The sequence below is a fragment of the Corvus kubaryi genome, unplaced genomic scaffold (assembly GCF_017639235.1).
Source record: "Corvus kubaryi isolate FWS band 111438036 unplaced genomic scaffold, C.kubaryi_AGA036_p1.0 37357, whole genome shotgun sequence".
Lineage (NCBI taxonomy): Eukaryota > Metazoa > Chordata > Aves > Passeriformes > Corvidae > Corvus > Corvus kubaryi.
This window is the reverse complement of record NW_024581117.1, coordinates 16,883,080-16,903,062: the sequence shown is the minus strand read 5'-3', so window position 1 is coordinate 16,903,062 and position 19,983 is coordinate 16,883,080. Positions and strand designations below refer to the sequence as shown.

The 19,983-nt window shown below is 45.6% G+C and overlaps 2 long non-coding RNA genes across 4 annotated transcripts; one reads left to right on the top strand and one right to left on the bottom strand.

Moving 5' to 3' along the window:
• Positions 1–42: 42 nt before the first annotated feature.
• On the bottom strand, positions 43–11,328 carry LOC121667237. The gene is made up of 3 exons (XR_006016977.1): positions 11,318–11,328; positions 303–306; positions 43–133 (listed from the first exon to the last, which is right to left on the bottom strand). It is a non-coding gene; the product is annotated as an uncharacterized LOC121667237 (long non-coding RNA).
• On the top strand, positions 6,065–19,601 carry LOC121667236. 3 transcript variants are annotated; one of them, XR_006016974.1, is made up of 4 exons: positions 6,065–6,467; positions 10,092–10,185; positions 13,864–14,009; positions 15,005–19,601. It is a non-coding gene; the product is annotated as an uncharacterized LOC121667236 (long non-coding RNA). The 3 variants fall into 3 exon arrangements; XR_006016976.1 differs by lacking the exon at positions 15,005–19,601 and adding an exon at positions 14,447–14,879 and having other exon boundaries at positions 10,092–10,146; XR_006016975.1 differs by lacking the exon at positions 15,005–19,601 and adding an exon at positions 14,447–14,879.
• The last annotated feature ends 382 nt before the right edge of the window (positions 19,602–19,983 follow it).

Sequence of the window (19,983 nt, the reverse complement as noted above, 5' to 3'; positions counted from 1 at the left end):
TATCTTGACAAGATTAGGGTGAATTCGGCTTCTCAGGCTTTGTAATTAACATCTTCTGTCTGAACTAACATTTGCTGTCTCCCAATAGTTAACTTGTGCTTACATGAGTTAGTTATTGACTGCCCTTTCCTCACTGGGCTGGGAAGTTTGTAGATGTGCTACAGCAAAATGGAGCTGTGTGTGATTTCAGCCAGCTCCACTTCCCTCTGTGACAGCTTTGTATTGCTTGGAAGGGTTTTGGGCTCAAAAGGAGGGACCTGTCACTCACAGTGGTTTGTTTCAGCTCTTGGACTTCTGCTGACATCCCTCTGAAGTGCTGTTGAAGGTTGTCTGAGTAGTGCCTTGGACCTGGAAATTATTCCTCAATGTTTATGACCTTGCAAAACTGAAGTGTTGGAGCTGGAGGGGAGGAAGGAGAAAGGGAGGTGATTGTTTCTGATCCAGAGTAGAAAATCGCTGGTGCTGTGAGCTCCTGCAGGACATTGCTTGGTGGCACCAGCTGTCCTGTGTTATCATCTCAGAGCTAATGTCCTGTGGCAAGAGAGCTTTCACTACAACTGCTGCTGCTGTTGCCTGCTCGAGGCACCATGGGGAGTGAAGATGTTGGTGACAGTGTTGTAGTGCTGGGAAAGAGACCCAACTGTTTTCTGGAAGGGAATAGATTTAGATTAGATGTTAGGAAGATTTAGATGAGATATTGGGAAGAAATTGTTCCCTGTGAGGGTGGTGAGGCCCTGGCACAGGTTGCCCAGAGAAGCTGTGGCTGTCCCATCCCTAGAGATGTCCAAGGCCAGGTTGGTTTGGGATTGAAACAATCTGGTCTAGTGGAAGGTGTCCCTGCCCATGGCATGGGGTATAACTGGATGATCTTTAAAGTCCTTTCCAACCCAAACCATTCTAGGGGCCTGTGTCTTGTAGGATTTCTCTCAGCCATGAGCCCCTCAGAAGGTCCTTGTCCTTGGAGAGGCTGGTTCTCATGCTGGTCACACAAAGGGAAGGAGAAGAGTAGGAGTGTGTCCCACAGGGGCAGACAGTGTTTGTTCATGGGATGGGAGGGTTTCCAGTGTGAGGGTGTATTGGGGAATCTACCTCTGATGTATCATCAGGCTGAGGAGAACTCATTAGTGGCTTTGGACAAAATGGAAAGTAAAGAAGGCCAAGGGCAGAAGAAGAGGGAGAACAAAACACGAACTTTTCTCCCCAAACTCCTATTCCCATTGCAATAACAAAAAGGATGAAGAGCTCCAGGGCAATTAGGAGATTGTGATATTGACCACCATGACAGCAAGGACTAAAGCCAGCAGGATCAAAAAGCAACTGTGGGCAGTAGCAGTGGCATCAGTCAGCGAAGGGAGTGTTTTCCTCCATGTATCAATCAGCAGTTTACAATAAATGCCTAGCATGGAAATAAATAGAAGTTCTGTGGTGGTGTTGCTGCAGACCTGAGCCTGAGGCCACAAGGAGCTCTGTGGTAACTCAGCCGTCTCTTCTGATGCACAGTGGAGCAGGTGAGGCTGATTCACTCAAGCCTGGTGACTGCAGCTGCTCTGCCTTCTTAAGCAGGTTTATATGACTGATGGGTGCCTTAAATCAGCTGAAGGGTTTGAGAGTGCCTCACCCCAATAGCTCCTTGGAAATTCAGTCTTGCTTTTGTAGGCAAATTCAGCATAGGGCAGGAGGGAGAACTATGATATTTGAAAGCAATTGCAGTTTTGGGCACCCTCCTGGTTCTGCTGCAGTTCTCCAGTGCACAGATGTGGCTGTTGTGAGGGGGAAGGAGTGAGAGCCCACCCAGTGTCTCTTACCCACTTCATCTGCACAGCAAAATTTGGGATCTGAATTGTTGTGTCTGGAGCTTAAGTGTGGACTGCAGCATCAGGCTCCCATTTTGATTAGTGGTGTATAGCTTTCATTAATTAATGCTTTAAAATATCGGCTACAAACCTGCTGGTTTGTGGGCTACAAATCAGAGAAGTCTGACTCTAGGTGCTGTGGTTCTGGGGCACATTTTGGGTGTTTGTTGCCAGAAGTCACCAACCAGGAGGGAGGAGTTGGGGAAGTTTCTTGCTGTTTTTGTGGTACCATCTTCTGATGAAATTTGAGGGGCAACCTGAGATATACACCAGTTTTAGTTTAAGGGTGACTAGACTGGCTTTTATTTCGCTTGCTTCCATTTACACTGCTGGCAGATTTAGTTGCACTTTAGCATGTAGAATTGTGGTTTTTCCTTACAGAGCTCCAGAAAGGGTATTTTAGAGCTTGCAGGAAACCAGCAAAGTGGAGAACAGGTCAGGACCTTTCCCCTCTTCGCCCTATGCCTCTGTCTTCACTGGCAGTAAGCATAGTGCAAAAGCCACCTGTCTTATTTTCCTAACCTCTGTAGTCAGTGATCAAGTCTGCCATGTCAACAAAAAGCATGAAAACCTCTGTTTTCTGCTGAGGCAGAAAGATAATTTGTGGCTCGGGCATGACTGAGATGTTAGATGCCAAAATTATGACCACTGTCAGATTGGCTGGATAATTTTTACTCCTAAGCCTTCCACCAAGATGATTTTCAGTGCTTAGAAATTAGTCTTACTCTGCAGAGCTGTCAGTGTCTCCCAGCTGTGTCAGTGTGTGCTCTAACAAATGTGTGTATATATGATATAGCTATTTCATCATCATTCCTTGCACTTCTCCAGACACCTGGGAAGCTTAAGTGCAGCTCTCCTCTCCAAGAGGTCACTTTTGTTAATTTGTGTTTTGGTTTGTTTTACAGTAGTGTAGAAAATTTCTATAACAAGCTGCTTGTTGTGGGATTGTTGGTTTGTGTTTGGGCCCCCCCCCCCCCCTAGGCTGTGTAGACACACAGGGAGAAAGGTTTCATGTTTTGAGTAGATTATGCTTGAAATGTGTTGGGGTTTTGGGAGTTCCCCTTCTGTTCTTTTTTTTACTTGAGGAAATTTTCCCTTATATGTTGCTGGGGTGACAAATTGCTGGGTGCTTGGGAGAAACAAAAGACCTGACCATAGAGGGAGGGGTCCAATGGGCTACTCTTTGTCACCTGGGCTTGTGGGGATAGCTCTCCAAGTTCCGGTGGAGAGAAAGGCTGGAAAGAATTCGTCAGCACTGCAAGTTTCTGGTTTTTTTTCGACTGCCTTCCTTCTACCGGAGAAACCCTGGGATTCCCAAGCCCGCCTTTCCCTGCCCTGCTGGGAGCCGGGCCGTGGCCGCCCTGCCTCTGTCGTTGCTTCGAGCCTTCGCTACTCTGTAGTTCCGCACGCCCTGCCTGCCCAGACCTCCGGAGGTTCCGCTGCAGCTCTGGAGTTTGATCCATCGCATCTGCCACCCGGGATTTGTGCTCGTCCCTGCTGTTCCAGCCTGCTGTCCCCGAGGGTCCGGCCGGACACCGGGATCGGCTGCCCAGGGGTTTGCGAAGCCTTTGTTCCATCCATTCCTGGGATCCCAGGGCACTGGTGCCGCGTGCTCCCCGAGCTCGCTCCGGAGCGCCCCCTGCAGCCGCGGGGGAACCATCGCACCTGCCCCGCTCACCGGGAGCCGCCAGCGCCCCTGCCGGCTGTGAGTGGAACTGCACCCGAGGGGAAAGTGCCTGACAGCCGAGAAGGCTGGCACTGGGTTTGTGCTTCTGTTTGCTGTTACTGCCATAGATATTGTTGTTTGCTTGCCTTGTTTTATATATATAAATAAATAAATAACTTTTATTCCTATTCCTCATCTCTTTGCCTGGAAGTCCCTTAATTTCAAAATTATAATAACTTGGAGGGAGGGGGGATTGCATTTTTTTTTTTTTTTTTCATTTCAAGGCAGACTCCTGCCATCCTTGGCAGATACCTGTCTTTCAAACCAAGACAAAATGGATGTGAGGAGATTTTATTTGTAGAGGTAGGGAATGAAGCAGGGAGAAATTGGGACCTCAACGTGTTTAAGACTCAATTCAGAGTAAAAGTTTGTATCCTCAAAAGGTAGAAAGTTGTTGTAAAGGGGGGCTGTGCTGAGGTCTCTTGTCAGGTCTGAAAGAGGGGTAGATCCCCTTGCAGAAAGGAAACAGCAAATCCTTTGGGAAAAGGAGCATCTGTTTGCAGACCTCTGCCAGCACTGATCCATGGCCACGTTCATCTCCACCCCCACTGGTCCTTCCTGAGGACACTTGGCCCTGTAACAACACATCTCTTCCTAGCAGGAGGCAAGAAATGCAAAAAATCCATCTGAAAGAGTTTTTTGCCTTTGTTTCTTGTGGTGAAGGTGAGCTGAGAGCCTGCAGTTGCCTCATCCTTTTGGCTATGCTTCCTGACTGTTTTGGGTTCTATTATTAGTAGCTGATATGCTGGTGGAGTCACTCTCCTCCTAACTCTGCTAATTAATCAATGTGCCCCATGACAGCTCTTGACCATTAAATAATATTCATTAGTATCCAGACCCCAACAGTATGGATGAACCCATCTATCTTCATTCGCTTTTGGATTTCAACATCAGGAGCAGGAGCCAAAAGTGTCAGTAAAAGGGCACTTTCCTTCCTCATCCTAGTGAAAACTGACCTTGATGATATTTTTCTTTCTTCCCTTCCCTGCCCTTTGTGTCTTGGTTAAAGGAGAAGATGGCCAGTAGCTTCAGCTCCTCTCCTTATCCCAAGTGACTATCCTAGGGGAAAAAGGAGACAGGATGCTCTTTAGAGGTGATAAATAGCATATGATTATCCTTGTTTTGTAAGGAATCCAATAATGTCTCTTGGGTCATGAAGGAGAGAAAATGAAGAGCGATATTTATCGATGTCCGAGTTACCTTCTTCCTCCTAACAATTCACTTGGCCAGTGGTGGAGCCACATGTGCACACAGGTAATCCTAAATTGTCCAAACCTGTATGCATAACCTCAAAACTTGGAAGGAGGAAATGTTTTGGAAGTGTTTCCTGAGCCAGCCAAACATCTGGTGTTTTCCTGGGAAGCCATGGCTGTGTGCTCACCCTTGCTCCCCAAAATGAGAGGATATTGCTGTCCTTGCTCGTTGTCTTGGTTTGAAAGACACGTGTCTGCTAAGGAAGGCAGAAGCCTCTCTTGGAATGGCAGATGCAACCCCCTTCCCTCCGAGTTATTATAATTTTGAAATCAAGGGGCTTTTTGGCAAAGATGTGGGAAATAGGAATAACAGTTCTTTACTATTATATATCTATATGTGTATAACCAGTCAAACAAACAGCAATAACTATGGCAGCAACAGCAAACAATCACAAACCCAGTGCCAGCCTTCTCGGCTGTCAGGCCCTTTCCCCTTGGGTGCAGTTCCGCTCGCATCCGGCAGGGGCGCTGGCGGCTCCCGGTGAGCGGGGCAGGTGCGATGGTTCCCCCGCGGCTGCAGGGGGCGCTCCGGAGCGAGCTCAGGGAGCACGCGGCACTGGTGCCCTGGGATCCCAGGGAGGGATGGAACAAAGGCTTCACAAACCCCTGGGCAGCCGATCCCGGTGTCCGGCCGGACCCTTGGGGACAGCAGGCTGGAACAACAGGCTGGAGCAGCAGGTACGAACACAAATCCCGGGTGGCAGACGCGATGTATTCAAACGGGGAACCCCCCCGGAGGTCTGGGCAGGCAGAGTGAGCAGGGCTACAACGTAGCGAAGGCTCAAAGCAACGACAGAGGCAGGGCGGCCACGGCCCAGCTCCCAGAGGGGCAGGGAAGGCGGGCTTGGGATCCTGGGGTTTCTCCAGCAGAAAGGAAAAGCAGCCGAAGAAAGCAGACTCCCTCTCTGTCCAAATGAAGGAGACCGAACTGCCCACACACCCAGGTGAAAGAAAAAGAGCAGCCAGCTCTTTTGTTTTTCTGAAGTATCCAGTCATTTGTTCCCCTAGCAACATGTAGGGGCAAAAATTCCTTTAACCGAAAAAACACCCCAGGAGAGCTCCTAAAACCCCAACACTCATCCATGAGGTTATTTCCTGAACGTTCCTGCAACATGGCAAATACTTGGTCGTGTTGGGAAGTCGTGTAATTTCCTTCTTGCCAGGTGAATCTGCCCTGAAGCAATTCCTCCTTTTGTCAGATTAAAGTTATTTAAATTGAAGAGCTAAAAGGACTCAGTGAGACCTCCTGAGATGTTGAAGTTTGTCCTCTGCTCTTGGGTTACACAATGTGATCCTCCAATCCCCCATGAATGTCCTGGGGGTGGCGGATTTGTCTGCTGTTAACAATCCCATGGATGACCCAGAGAAGGATTGCACAGCGGATAAATTCCCTGTGTATCTCAGACCTTTTGGTGGGCCTTACTTCCTGTGGTGTCGTGGGTGTTGGAGATGAACAACAGATGATAATTTTGCTCTTTGCAGGCTGCTGTACTCAGGCTTGCTCTCTGGTTTTCCAACAGTGTTCCTAGAATTAGTTTTTTTTCTTCTGTCCTCCTGTAGATCTTAATTTGAATCCACCTCTGTTCATAGAGGTCTGAGAAGATGAAAAGCAGTCGTTTGCCTGGAGCCACCACTGTAAGTTATTTATACAGTGATTAGTTAAAGCTTCAGATATTTAATGCAACCTTTAAATCACATACCCACCAACAGCAACTGGTCATATAAAACTTCATTGAGTGGTATCTATCACTTACTGTTTTTCTCAAGATGTGCATATATTTAATTTTCCAGTGATCTCTTGCTGATATTTTCTGCTGAGGAACCAGTAAATTGAGGGGCTTCATAAAGTGTTTTGTTGCAAGGCTCTGAGTGAATTACTTGTAAAGGGAGCTCAGAATATAAAAATTCATCTTGCAAGGAAGTTGCCCTGTTGGATGAATCCCATCTCTATGTTAAAACAGACTCAAACCTTAAAACAAAAAGTATTTTCACCAGATGAGTAAAGGCTCTTCCACCCAGCCAGCTTTGAATATTCAATGTGGTTGGTTTTGCTTCTGTTTTTTTCCCTCTTCTGCCTCAGCTTGTGGGACAACAGCTGGTTTGTGCCAAGGGTTCAAAGCTGTACCTGTAAACAGTTGAATTCAAATGAACGGTCAAAATTTAATGGTTTTAAGTTGGCTCAGAAAGCCAAATTCTTAAGCTTAGCAGAGGAAATGGAACTTGAAAGAAACATAGGTAGAAAATGTAAAGCTGAGTCTAATGAACTTCATATTTTGAAGAAAAGGGAATTAAAATAAATGAGACAAGGTTATGCCTTCATCAAGTAGCAAGAGAATATTCCAGTTGTTGGAGCTAGGCTGAGCCCAAACCAGCAGAGACCCTTGAAGTGAAGCATTTGGGCACCTTATCTCACCCCCTGGCTGTGTTGAACTGCTCCACCAGGGTCTGTCCGTGACCTCAGCTGGACCTGACAGTGGCTGGGACTGGGAGCAAGAAGCCTGGGATTGGGTAGGTTGAATGCCAGCTTACAGACTCATGTGCTTCAGTGAATGTCTCGTCTTTGACTCAGATGTGGGATTTCTCTCATCCTGGAGGCAAATTTGCCACTCATTTCTGTGGCAAATAAACTTCAGGCAGAGTTAGCTGCTCCTGTTGCTACAGCAAAGGCCTCTGTCTTAGTCTGTGCTGTAATTAAGTCATTAATTTAATACTCTCTGAATATTTCCTCATTCCTTTTTTTGAAATAAGGATGGAGCCAGTTCCCTTTGGCTGAACTGTACTTGGTAGGGCTGAGTAATAAAGACAGAGTGGCAGGTAAAGGTGATGGAGAGTCCTTCCTGTGCCTTCCCACACAGCTTTGAGTACTTCACTCCAAGTCTCATAAATAGGGGCTTGACCTCTTTTTAACTCCAGTTAAAAGCAGTGTAGCCCCTTCCCAGCATTGCTATGGCACAAGGAAAGGGGGAAAAAAATGTCCATAGACCTCAGAAGACCTTTTCCAGGTGTGAGTCAGTTCCTGCTGTATCTGAAGTTCAGAGCCAAAGACGATCTCACTACATTGTATTTAACTTTGTCCAATTCCCTTCCCATTTTCTGCAGCAATAAAATCCCTATTGCTCTTTCATCTCTCCCTGTTTTTTCCCAAGTAGTTTCTGTGAAAGTGATGTTTGGGGGCAGTAAATCACAAAATGAAAGCCTGCATTCATAAAATGCTTTATGCCCCCCTTCATCAATATTTCAATGTGCAACACAGACACCAGCATTTCATTTTAATTATGCCTCAAATTTCCTGGCAGAGGGATAAAGCTGAACTCTGCAAGGCAGCCCAACCCCATCCCCTCACTGCCATGGGATCCCTGCAACATCCAATTATCCATGGGTTTTGTTCATCTGAGTCACGGGGCTGTGTGCATGCCCGGCGCACAGGAGGATTTCCAGCTGGGCTGAGTCTGGCCTGGCTCCTTCTTCCCTTGCCTTGGGGTGGGAGGAGGTCTTGCATGTGTCTGTGGGAGCTGGTGCATTGCCTGGAGCCTCCAGCCGGGTAGGAAGGGCAATTCAGCGCAAACAGAAGGTTTGGGAAGATAGGCTCTGACAGTGATTAGAGGCAAGGGAAGGCCTCCCTGCTACAGCAAGTGTCACATTTTTTTAAATTGTCCTTCCTGAGGTTGCTTTAGTTGCAAGGACTGTTCGCGTTTGCAGAAGAGACAGAACATAACCGAGATGTTCAAGTCACTGAACAACACTGGCAAGTCGTGCCTTTGTGTAGGTAGCCCTTTTTGGGATGTTTAAGAGCTGGTCACCTGCAACTGAGGGGCAATACAGGAATCAATAGTTGTTCACTCAGTTAATGTGCCAAACTGCAAAACTCTTTGCCAGAATCACAGAACAGTTTGGGTTGAAAGGGACATTACAGACCATCTTTTTCTACCCTCCTGCCATGGGCAGTGACACCTTCCACTATCCCAGGTTACTCCAGGCCCCATCCAACCTGACCTGGAACACTTCCAGGTATGGGGCAGCCACAGCTTCTCTGGATAACTTGTGCCAGGGCCTCCCCACCCTCACAGGGAACAATTTCTTTCTAATATCCTTTCCAAACCTCCCTCTGTTAGTTCAAAATCATTGCCCCTTGTCCTGTCACTATCAGCCCATGTAAAAAGTCATTCTCCCTCCTTTTTATACACCCCCATTTAGGCACTGGAAGGGGCTCTCTGGTTTCCCTGGAGTCTTCTCCAGGCTGACCAACCCCAGGTCTCCCAGCCTGTCTTTGAGGCAGAGGTGCTCCAGCCCTTGGAACATCTTTGTGGCTGATACTGCCATGTCCTTCCCAAAAATCCCACAGCAGATGTTCTCAATGTACAACATTCACAGGTATGTGAGGCAGGATGAAGATCCATGTGATAAAATGTGGAAGGAAAGGAGGAGGGCCCCTAATGCAAAGGAAATATGTCCCTTGTGGTGGTGCTCTTCCATCACTGTCAATTAGCAGGAGTGTTAAATCTGTAGCAGCTGGTGTGGGGTATGACTGGAGAGAGGGCACCAAATAGGATGGTTTATCAGTGTAATTCAATATGACAATTTCTGTGGTCTTATCCTGAAGACAGTGGGCAAGGTGGGGAGAGGGAGCGGCACTCGTGACACACACAAATGCTAACTGGAAGGGAAAGAGGCATTCATTCATTCCTTGTTAGCACATACAGACGTGAATGTACTGATTTATGTAACTTCCCAAAGCCTGGCTGCTGCTGCCCACAGAACCCTTCTTAAAACACACATCCAAATTAAGATGCCATGCAGCAAATAAATTGCTCCGTGTGGAAACTTTGTTTGCAAAGTCAATGGTTTTGCAAAAGCTTATTTAAAGCCCTTAAAAAGCCAAAACAAGATGTGTGGAGAAACAAATATCTGTGTATTGCTGGTACCAAGGACCATGAGATGGTTTTGAGGCAACAGTCTCAGGGAAAACAGAATGTCACAGCAGCTCAGGCTTTCAGGGACAAGGGTTGGCATCTTTGGTTATGGATCTACTAAAATTAATTCAAGTCCAGGCAGCACCAAAGAAATTATTTAATAAATGAATCACCTGCCCAAGCACAGCAATTTGGGATTCTGTAACAGAAGGGTACACGTTTTGAGCTGAGAGGGGAAGTGTGGGATGTGTTATGCTTCACCCAACATCTTAATGCAGCATTTCCTCTGCGAAGGAAAGTGTGAAAAGTGAAGTTAAAGCTGTGATCCCTGTTTTTTTTCTCTCCCTAGGTCTGGTGACTCCCTTTTACTCAGAGCTACAGCAGACTCGCAGACGAGTTCTCAGGTGGCGTTATCCACAGGGTCGTGGGAATTTTCCTACTCTGTATGTGTGTATAATGCTCAAACCATATTAGGGCAAGAATAGAGCTGTTTTGGAGAACCTTTCCTATGATCTCCTTAAAGTTCCTCTAAAAGAGTTTTCCAGCAGTCCTGCTTATAGAAAAATTAATCTGGTTGTAATGACAGAAGATGAGGAGCTCAGGGTAAGGCAGAGGACCCTGAAATAAGGTTGATTTGCAGAAATACTATAATAGCTCAAAAGATAAGTCTTCATCTGCAAGCCTGGAGAGAGTCATGAAGGCTGGGAGCTGTTAAAAGGATGTGCCATAGGAGCAGAGGTAGGGACAGCATCAAAAAGCATTTCTGAAGAGGTGGGAATGGCAGTCCCTCTTGTTAGCAAGCAGTATTTCCTTGCTGGTCTTGAGATGTCACAGACCATCCTAACAACCAGTGGTCTCAAACAGGAGAGTTTAAAAGAAGCTGAAATTTATCTGTCCTCACAGGAAATGAGTGCTGGCAGGTTTGGGTTGATCTGGGGGAGAAAAGAGTTGTCTGGATGGGCAGAGTTGTTTGCCAGGTGAATTTGCCTCCCTGCATGGTCCAGCAGTTGCTGTAAGTCAGTCTTAAAGAACCTGTGGCTGATAAATGTGGCCTGTACATGTGTAGTTAGCAAGGATTTTTGGGTTGAGACCTTTTGGTCTGGACCCTGAACAACAGGACTGTTAGGGAGGAGAAAAGGAAAATGGCAGTGTTTTCTGAGTGCCTGCTCCTCAAATACTCTTCGGCACATCCTGCAGCACAGAAATAAGCAGAAGAGATCTACTTAGGAGGTTACAGGTTTGCTATCCTTGGATCCTGATAGAATACACTCTGTCCCAGAGTTGTTTTGCATTTCACCAGGGAGTCTTTTGTCTAAAGGGCATCGCTGCTACAGCAAAGTGGAGCTGTCCCTGCCCCTGCTTTCTCCAGTGGATATCACATTTCATTACCCTGATGAGCCTGAGCAAATTCTCTTGGTTGTGTTAATTTGCCCACGAGCCAGCCTGTATCATGTCCGCAAGAATTCTGTGACATTTTCCAGCCTCCCCATCCCTCCCGGTTCCAAAACCTCGAATAATAATTGCAGCCTTCTCCCTTTTTCTACTTCTTGCTTCTGAAATGAAGGGCTGAGACACCCCCTTTTCCTCAGCATGCGGAGAGTGTCAGCCCCAGGCTGGGTGAGCATGCAAGGCGTACCCCTCTCAGTGCTCTGTGTGAGTGTCCTGTGGGGCTGGCAGGGCTCACAGAGTGGGGTGATTTGCACAGCCTCAATTTTTGCAGTTTGGAGCTCATCAGTGGAACGGAGTGGGGTGGCTGGTTTGGCATCATCCTATGCTTTGGGCTGATGTGGCTGGCAGAGTAGAGTGCTCCTATGCACTTAATGCCTTCATACCTTTTTCCCCCTCCCCAAAGCATGGGTGCATCTCTAAGGAAAGGGCCACATAGCGTTGGACGGCAAATGTTTTAAACCCAGGATGTGAATGCTGCCATTTCCTCCACACCTTTCCTGTGAGGCACTCATAATGATTTAAGTTTAGATGCATGGGGGCAGGTGAGAAATAAACTACATGTGTTTCTGTGGTGCTGCTCCTTTGCCACAGCTCCAGTTTGATCCATATTTTGGATTATGTTGATAGTACAGAAGAGTTCAGGCTTTTTTCCAAAATATTTGTATCCAGAAGTGTGAAGTGAGGTGGTCAGACACTGAATAGGCTCCCCAGGGAATGGTCATGTCCCCAAACCTGCCAGAGTTCAAGGAGCATTTGGACAATGCTCTTCAGGCACAGAGTGGAATTGTTGGGGTGTCCTGTTCAGGGCCAGGAATTGGACTTGATGATCCTTGTGGGTCCCTTCCAGCTCTGGATATTATATGATTCTATCAGATGTGCTTCTGCATTTATCACAGAGAATATTAATGCATATTATTTTTGCTTTAAATAATGATACGTGATGATAATTTTGCTGTTCTACAAGCCTGAAGCTGAGCTATTGAAAAATCACTGGTGCTTCTACCAGCCTAACCTTAAGGACAGATACTAATTTCTCAAGAAGTCAAACAAGCTCTAACAGGACAGAGAAAATTAGCTCCTGATTATTGGTAGTTTTGAGAGAGATGAAGGAACACTCTTTCAAACTACTTCTATGCTTATTTCCCTCATCCAAGCATCCCAAGAAGGCAGCTCAACACTGCGAGGCTGCAGCCATTCCTCCTGCTCTCTACTGGTTATTAGGCCATTGGGATAACGTTGGTTTTCCATATTCAGGTTTGAGAGGAAAGGTTAATGCACATTGGTCCATAAACTCCACTCTGGAGGCACTGAGAGGCTTTGTATGGAGAGCACGAGAGCCTGAAGCACGTGTGGACAAGAGCACTTCCACGAAGAGAACTGATTGAAAGAGAGCTTCAGGATAAGTGTGTGAAGGGGCCTTTGAATGGGTTTGGCTGTAACACAAAGCTGCTCCTGGAGAGCTCTTTGGCAGAAGGAAAGAGGCTCTTGCAAAGAATTAGTTGTGTGTTGCATCAAAAGATGAGGGGTTAGGGATTGGAGTAAATGGATCAAAGAGATCTGGATACAGAAACTAGAGCAGAAGATAATGACAGGCAAGAGTCACCACTAATGAAATGTGGAGCCCTGAGCACTTAAAATGCAGTGAAGAAGGTCCAGGATCTTCCCTCAGCCCTAAATAACAGGATAGTGAGGTGGCAGCAGCAGCAGGTGCCTGAGGTACATTCACCCAGGTGGAAATGGTAAGGAAGGAGATGTCAGTACAGGTGGGAGATGGCAATGGATGCCTGGATACTCCCAGAGAAACAGCTGGAATCTGCACAACGTGTGCACAGGTCGACCTGTGGTGGGAGGTGGCCAAATTACAAGGGACAGGCTGTGAAATGTGACAGGGACTGAAATAGATATAGAGGCAGAGCTTTGAAGCCATCCACCAACAATGGATCCCACTGACACTTTGGATGCTGATGACCCACCAAAACAGGGGTCCAATTTGTGCGGAAAAGCCATGCTATGAAAAGCCACTGTCCACAAAGGAGATAGAGGAGTCCTGCAACGTTATTCGAATAAAGGGAGAAAGTCCACTGGGGCATACCTCCCGTGTGGTTTCTCTCTCTGTTTGGAGGGTGCAGCCTCCTTTCGTCCTAAACTCCGGTCTGCATGTTGTCCTCTTCCTTTCCCCACTGGCTGAGGTACTAGGAAGGCACAGCCTTCCCGAACACCTACCACATATTCCCTCCCTTCAACATGTCATTTCCCCCCAAAGTTCGGAAGTTCAGGCTGTCTGAGTTCTGAGGATCCACCAGACGTTCAGACTGTCTGGGCTCTGCAATAAAATTTGCGCAGACCCATTTCTCCTGTTACCCTAAAGTTTAGGAGTTCAAACTGCCTGGGTTCTGTAACCAAACCCATTAGGCTTGAGGTCGGTACAGGCATTAAGACGCATTTAGAGGACATTAACACCCATTTTTCCTAAAGACTCTCATCCATCGAGTTGTTTGTAAAGAGATCAGCACCCATCTTTCAAATTCAACCTCCAACCCCCAGGCCAAAACCAGGTGCGGTGCTTTAAAGGCTTCAGACGCAGAGCCAACAAGGAGGAAGCGGTAACAGAGGAGGATGTTTAGGGTGTCCTGAACTCGGCCACCTTCTGAGGTGTTTGTTTCTCTCTCCAGGAGCCTGCAATCCCAACCTCAACACCTCACCAACTGCTTAACCTCCGGGGACATCAGCATTCTTTCCTGGGACAAACTAGGACCTACCTCAGCCTGAGCAGACAGATGATTGTCAAATGCTCCGAGCCCGGCCAGAAGCTGCTGTGGTGAGTGATTTCTAGTCCAAAGAGATTTTTTTTTTTCTCCCAGCATCCCTCTGAGACATTTTCCTTTGCCCCGAAAGGCTTTCTCCCTGTGTTGAGTCATGCTTGAAGCAGTGCTTGGATACTAAGTGCTGCTGAGCTCTGCTTTAAACAAATGAAGTTGATTTAACGGGGCTGTAGGACGGCAGGTATCTGTGTTATTCAAGAGTATTGGCAGTTCGAAGGCCGAGCACTAAAAGCACTTCATTTTTATTTCAACTCTTAATTGAAAATCAGCTGGTTTGTCTTGTTCTCCTCGGTGCTGCTCCTTCCCTGCTCCCGGCTCCCATCCCCTCGCGACGGGATAAGGGCTGTTAATGTGACACCCCTGCACAATGTGTTTGTCAAAAAGTGGCACGAGGCCAGGCTTTCACTTGTGGTTTATTAGTTTAATTAAGCAGGGCCTTGCAAATACTTCTCCGTGAGGCAGAAATGAGAGAATCTAATGTTTCTTGGGCTGAATCCTTACATCACGTTTAGCCACCTGGTGAAGGCACCAAGCTAAAAACTTGGCTCCTGTGATTAACCTTGACTGAATTCATAATATCTTGGAGTCACATTATTGCTGACCTTGTGCTTTGCTACCTTCTCATCTTTCTAATTTGTCTTTTCTTTCTGCCTTTGCAATAACAGTCAGAAGTGTTAAAAAATAAAAACCTCCTGCTGCCTCGTGGGAGAGAGCTCCTTTACTTGCAATGGTTTTTAAATTAATTAATTTTTTTTTTTTTTACTTTCAGTAAAAAATACTTCTTGTTATACTTCTTGTTATTTGTGTTTTTCTGGCATTTGTGCACACAAACACTTGCATGAGAATAGCTACTTAAGAGTTGTTTGGAGATGACCTTGTCATTTTTTTTTTTTAAATGAATTTGTGTGATGATGTGCTGGATACTGCCAGCCACCAAGATAATTCGGCATTTGTTCACACAAAAAGAAGTTCTTCCTATGTGCTATTTTAGGAGACGGTCTTGATGTTGTTTGTGAGAAAAGCAGTGTTGAAGCTGGGATGTCCACAAAGAAAACTCCAGTTGCTGCCTGGGCTTCTTTCCAGTGATTTGGTATCCTTTGTGGGTGGTTTGTTTAGTTTAGTTTAGGGGTTTTTTTGAGGTGTTTTTTTTTTTTTTTTTTTTTGTTTTTTTGGGGTTTTTTTGGTAAGGTTGTTTGGGTTTTTTTGGTCAACCAGACCAGAGCACTGAGTGCCACCAACTGTTTGTTGAATACCTCCAGAGATGGTCACTCCACCACCTCCCTAGGCAGCCCCTTCCATTGTTTAACAACCCTTTCTGTGAAGAAATTCTTCCTGATATCCAACCTGAATCTCCCCTGGCACAGCTTGAGGCCAGATACCTCTTCTTTACTAGGAATTCTGAAGCAGAAATGTGGACTCCGGGACCTAAGCAAGTAAAATACTTGGAAAATAACTTGCTCATCCCAACATCCAGCATTAGGAGCAATCTCTTTGTGAGACTTTCACCCAGAAACACTAGCAAGTGTAAAATTTGGTAAACACATCCCTCTGGCTTTGTTTTTTTAGTTTAATCTGGAGCATATTGAACTGTCCTGTTTACTGCCTGGTGTAATTTAAGATGTTGAATGGAAGTGCAGCATCCTTAGGTGAAAGCTGCTGGCTACCCAAAACATTTTATCGTGGTGGAATTTGTAGTCTGGTGGATTTAGTGAGGATCATCTCCTCTAGAAAGAGATTTAATCTCTCAGCTAACACTCAGCTGACCTGTGTGGTGCATCACAGGTTCCAGCCATTTCTCTGTGACTTTGGGAAAAAGGTGCTTACCAGATGGTATGTTTATCTTTCATCAAGAGTGGGTTTATCCAATATGTCAATACAGAATTTTCTCTCTGTAGGTCAAGAGGAAATCTACATGTATATTTAGAAACGCAGTGGAGCCATTAAATTAATTTGTCTTTGCTTTAGTAAAGGCGCTTCTTGCCTTTAGAGAATGATAATGGCGCTAGATTAGTGTATCCAGGAATACCATTGTGAGTGGCAGCTGGAGAATGAGAACTCGATGGGATCTAAAATTAAAGAAAAATGTTTGCAATCAGTTTTGTGCTTCGTTCTCCTCTTAGCCTGGCTACCTGAGATGTTCAACACATAATTCTACAATTATGTGGTGTATTTTTTTTTTAAGGGAAGGTATTGTATGTCTTCTGTAAGAAACTCTCAAGATGTTATTTTCATGCAAATAGTTTTGTGTGCTAAATTGAGGAACTTAAGAACCACAGAAAATACAGGAAATGTGGGCAGAATGCATTCAAAATGTAAAAGTTTCCTCGGAGTTGTCAACAGCTCTTTAAGAAGTCTGCACCTTTCAGCAGCTTTTCTTTGTGATTGCTGGGGGGGAAAAAAACCAACAATTACTGAACTGAAAATATTGTAAGTAGCTTGTTGCACGAGGAACAGCTCTGGAGAGGGATAAAGCCACTACCTTCTGCAGTTTGCCTTTCTGGCTTTGACAAAAATCGAGACGACAACCTTCTTCTTTTTCTAGTTGCCGCATCTAAAGTAAGAGGATGACCGGGTTTCTTGATGGCTTTTCCTTAAGGTTTCTCTGACACCTTCTAGGATGTGTCCTTGTGCTTGTGCCTTTCCTTCAGCAGCAACCATAGCAAAAGAAACCCAAATTTCCCAGTGGAAGGATCTTTATTGCTCGTACAAAAGATGAGTGTATAAGCCTTGATTCCCAAGGGCCAAGCCAGCCTGGAAAGCATCCTCTTGAAATTGAGTGGGGTATGAATAAAGCAAGTGACTTTTCCCCACCGCAAAGATGAGTACTGTACTTCACTGCTGCGGATGATTAAAGAAAACAATTGCACTCTGACAACATGCATTGACGTTTCCAAATGAAAAAGGAATGAAGAACAGATTCTGTGAGGCTTACCACTGATGAGAATGGATCTCCCTGGATAGCAGCCTTTTTGAAAGTCGATTCTATTTCTTTTTTTTAAAATGCTGCCTAGAATGGGCAATCCTGTCACGGGGACAAGTGGTAGATCAGAGGAGTTCAGGGGGTAATCTGGGGCACAGAAATGACTCTGCACTCGCACTCATGAGCCCACTGAAAGGCAAACAAGAAAAATGCCTGAGTGAATGAGGACAAAGAGGGAAGGGGCATCTGGGTTAATGCTGATAAATGAATATTTGACGTTTAAGTTCAACTTCCATTTGCTTGCAAATGAAAACTATTGTGTCAACACTGCAAGAGATGGGCCATGTGGTTTTTTAATTTATCTTTTCCCCCCCAAAGGTTAATTCTTCTTTGATTTAAGAGGAAAAAAAGAAGTGAGAAACATTGACTTTAAATGATGGGCAAACACACACAGAGTCTTGCCTTCCTGGCAGTGCTCGCTGCACATGCACAGCACAGCCCTGCTCCAGCAGCTGGCAGGGGGCTGGAGGTGTCCAGGATGCCAGGTCAGGGAAGGAAGAGCTTGCCAGACAGGTTTCCTGTACAAATTTTTTGCTTCTTGTGATGCTTGCTTCCAGCCCTAAGGTTAAAACCCGGATGTTTACAGCCACATCTTTTTATAGGCAGCAGGTGATAGGTAATTTTATGTGAAAAATCTATTTAGTCCCCTGATGGAAGAAGTAAACTTAGGTGATACTTGTTCTCCCGTGAATTCTTGGCATGCCATAAAAAAATCCTGTTGCAGTTCTCCAAAATATTAGCTGTAAAACTTGTTCCTTGTTAAAATTACAATCAGAAGGTGTAATAAAGGGATTATTCAGGCATGCATTACCATGGAATGTTCATCTTCAGGCACTTGGATTTTGACTCTGTAATAGTACCGTGCTTTGCCTGGTAAATCTTGTGGTGGCTGCTGGGGTAGAAAACACAAACCCTCCTGCTGTGCCTCTCCTCTGGTTCAAAGACAGTCCCACTTTCAAGTTTAATCAGTAGTTTTATTGTTGCTCACAGGCAAAAGATACCGATCCCAAAAAAACCCCAGGAAAACTGGGATGGAAAAGTTGAATACTGGGTGGAATTGCACGTTCTCCTCTGCTCCTGCTGGTTTTAATTGATCCTTCATAATGGTGTGTTCTTATTTGGGAGGGGTGACCCCGGGAGGGTGACAGGAGTCTGTTCTGGCAGACATCCTCGCCTCTGCCCAGCCCATCCATGGTGGAACCAAGCTCTTGGTGAAGCTGTGCTGGAGCAGACCAGGGAACAGAGAGTTCTTTGGATGTTGGTTGGATTTCTCTCCCCAGGTGGCTCTCCCAGAACTGTTTCTGTCCTTGCAAAAGGTCTTTTGGCTTCTTTTTTTTTTTTTTTCCATAGTGTCTTAGACCTGTCTATGCTCCTGAAACACTAAAGGGTGTGGATATGGCTCAGTGCAGCAACTGAAAGGTGGATCTGTCAAAAAAGGTATTGAGAGAACTGAGCTGATGCTTTCTCAAAACAAACTAATGTTGTTGTTTTCCAGAGCAGAGTCCCAGTGATCACAGGCAGTGCTGCAATGGGAGAGGTCCCCCCCTGAGGGAAAGCACAGGGAAATAATGGACTCATTGAATGATTTGGGTTGGGAGGGACTTTAAAGCTTATCTCGTTCCTCCCCCTGCTGTGGGCAGTGGCACCTTCCACTAGACCAGGTTGCTCAGAGCTCCAGGCTGGGAAGGTATGAAACACAAACTGCTGGAATCTGTCCTTGTATCCACGCTGGTGCTCCCTGTTGGCTTTTCAATGGCATTTGAAGGTGTCTGTCTAACAGGAACGGTTTGGCACAGGTTCATGGGGGAAATTTAAGCTATCTTATTTTCCAAGAGTACTGTTTTGTCTAGAGCCTCCTTGGCCTTGTGGGCTGAGACTGCATTTATCCTGTCTTTGTAGAGGGCACTTCACTATTTAAGTGGGATAATATCAATCTGTTGGTGTTCAGTCTGTCCCTGTGTGTGTGTTAATGTTATATGTATTATATATGTTATTGCAACCGTCTCTTTCTCTCAAAGACCCCTGAAAAGCCAGTCTGGGGAAAAAGGCTTGTTTTGAACTCTGAATCACCGGTATTCTCTGGAGTCTCCTACAAGCCTCAATTTGGTTTTCAAAGCTGGTAAAACCAATCAAATTTAGGATGCTGTTCATTTTGCTGAGTGTGTACTACCCCCACCAAACATTCTTCTTGGTCAGTTCAGCTGCCACTTTCAATCTCTAGTCCATGTTGTGCTGCTTTTCTGTTTGAAGAGAGATACAAGAAAATCACTCTGTAACAACCAGGGCTCTGAGGCATTTCCAGCCTTTGAAAAAGTTGTACAGGATTTTTCCTCTTTTTTTTTTCTTTTTTTTTTTTTTCCTGTGGTTGCTGTCTGCATAGGTAAAACCCGGCACAGCAAATGCTGATAATTCAGCTAAAATGCCCAGTGTTTAGGCCTTGTATTCTTAACTGTGAGGAGGAAAAGAGGCATTTAGTACTGCTTTGCCAGGAATGGATATGGAGGTGGCAGCAGAGAAGTCAGATGAAGGGTTTTCTTGGAAGCTTGGTGCAGGATTTTTATGCATGGCTTCCTGGCTATCTGCACAGGTATTTTATATAAATAGGAGATTGACATCTTTATAGACATATTACAGATGTGTTCTCATCTCAAGGTCACAGTTTTCCTTGTTTCCTGTGTGAGGCTTTCTCCATGCCTCGCATAGCTCTGGGACTGGCGATCCATGCTGGGAACTCTCCTGTCTCATACTTTTTACCTGCAGGGATTTCTCCTGTGAGCCATAACGTGCTCATGCATTTCCTAACTGCGATTGGTGCTATATAGATAACATCTAAATATCAATTTTTAAAAAACTGTGTAGATTTGAAGGTCTGGAATGGTTTTTTCCCCCTGAAATCTAGTAAGTTTGAGGGGTTTTTTGTAGGTGTGAAAGTACTGAAGGTCTTTTTTTTACGTCTTAATGGTGTTCCCCTTTTTTAGAGGTTGGATTTG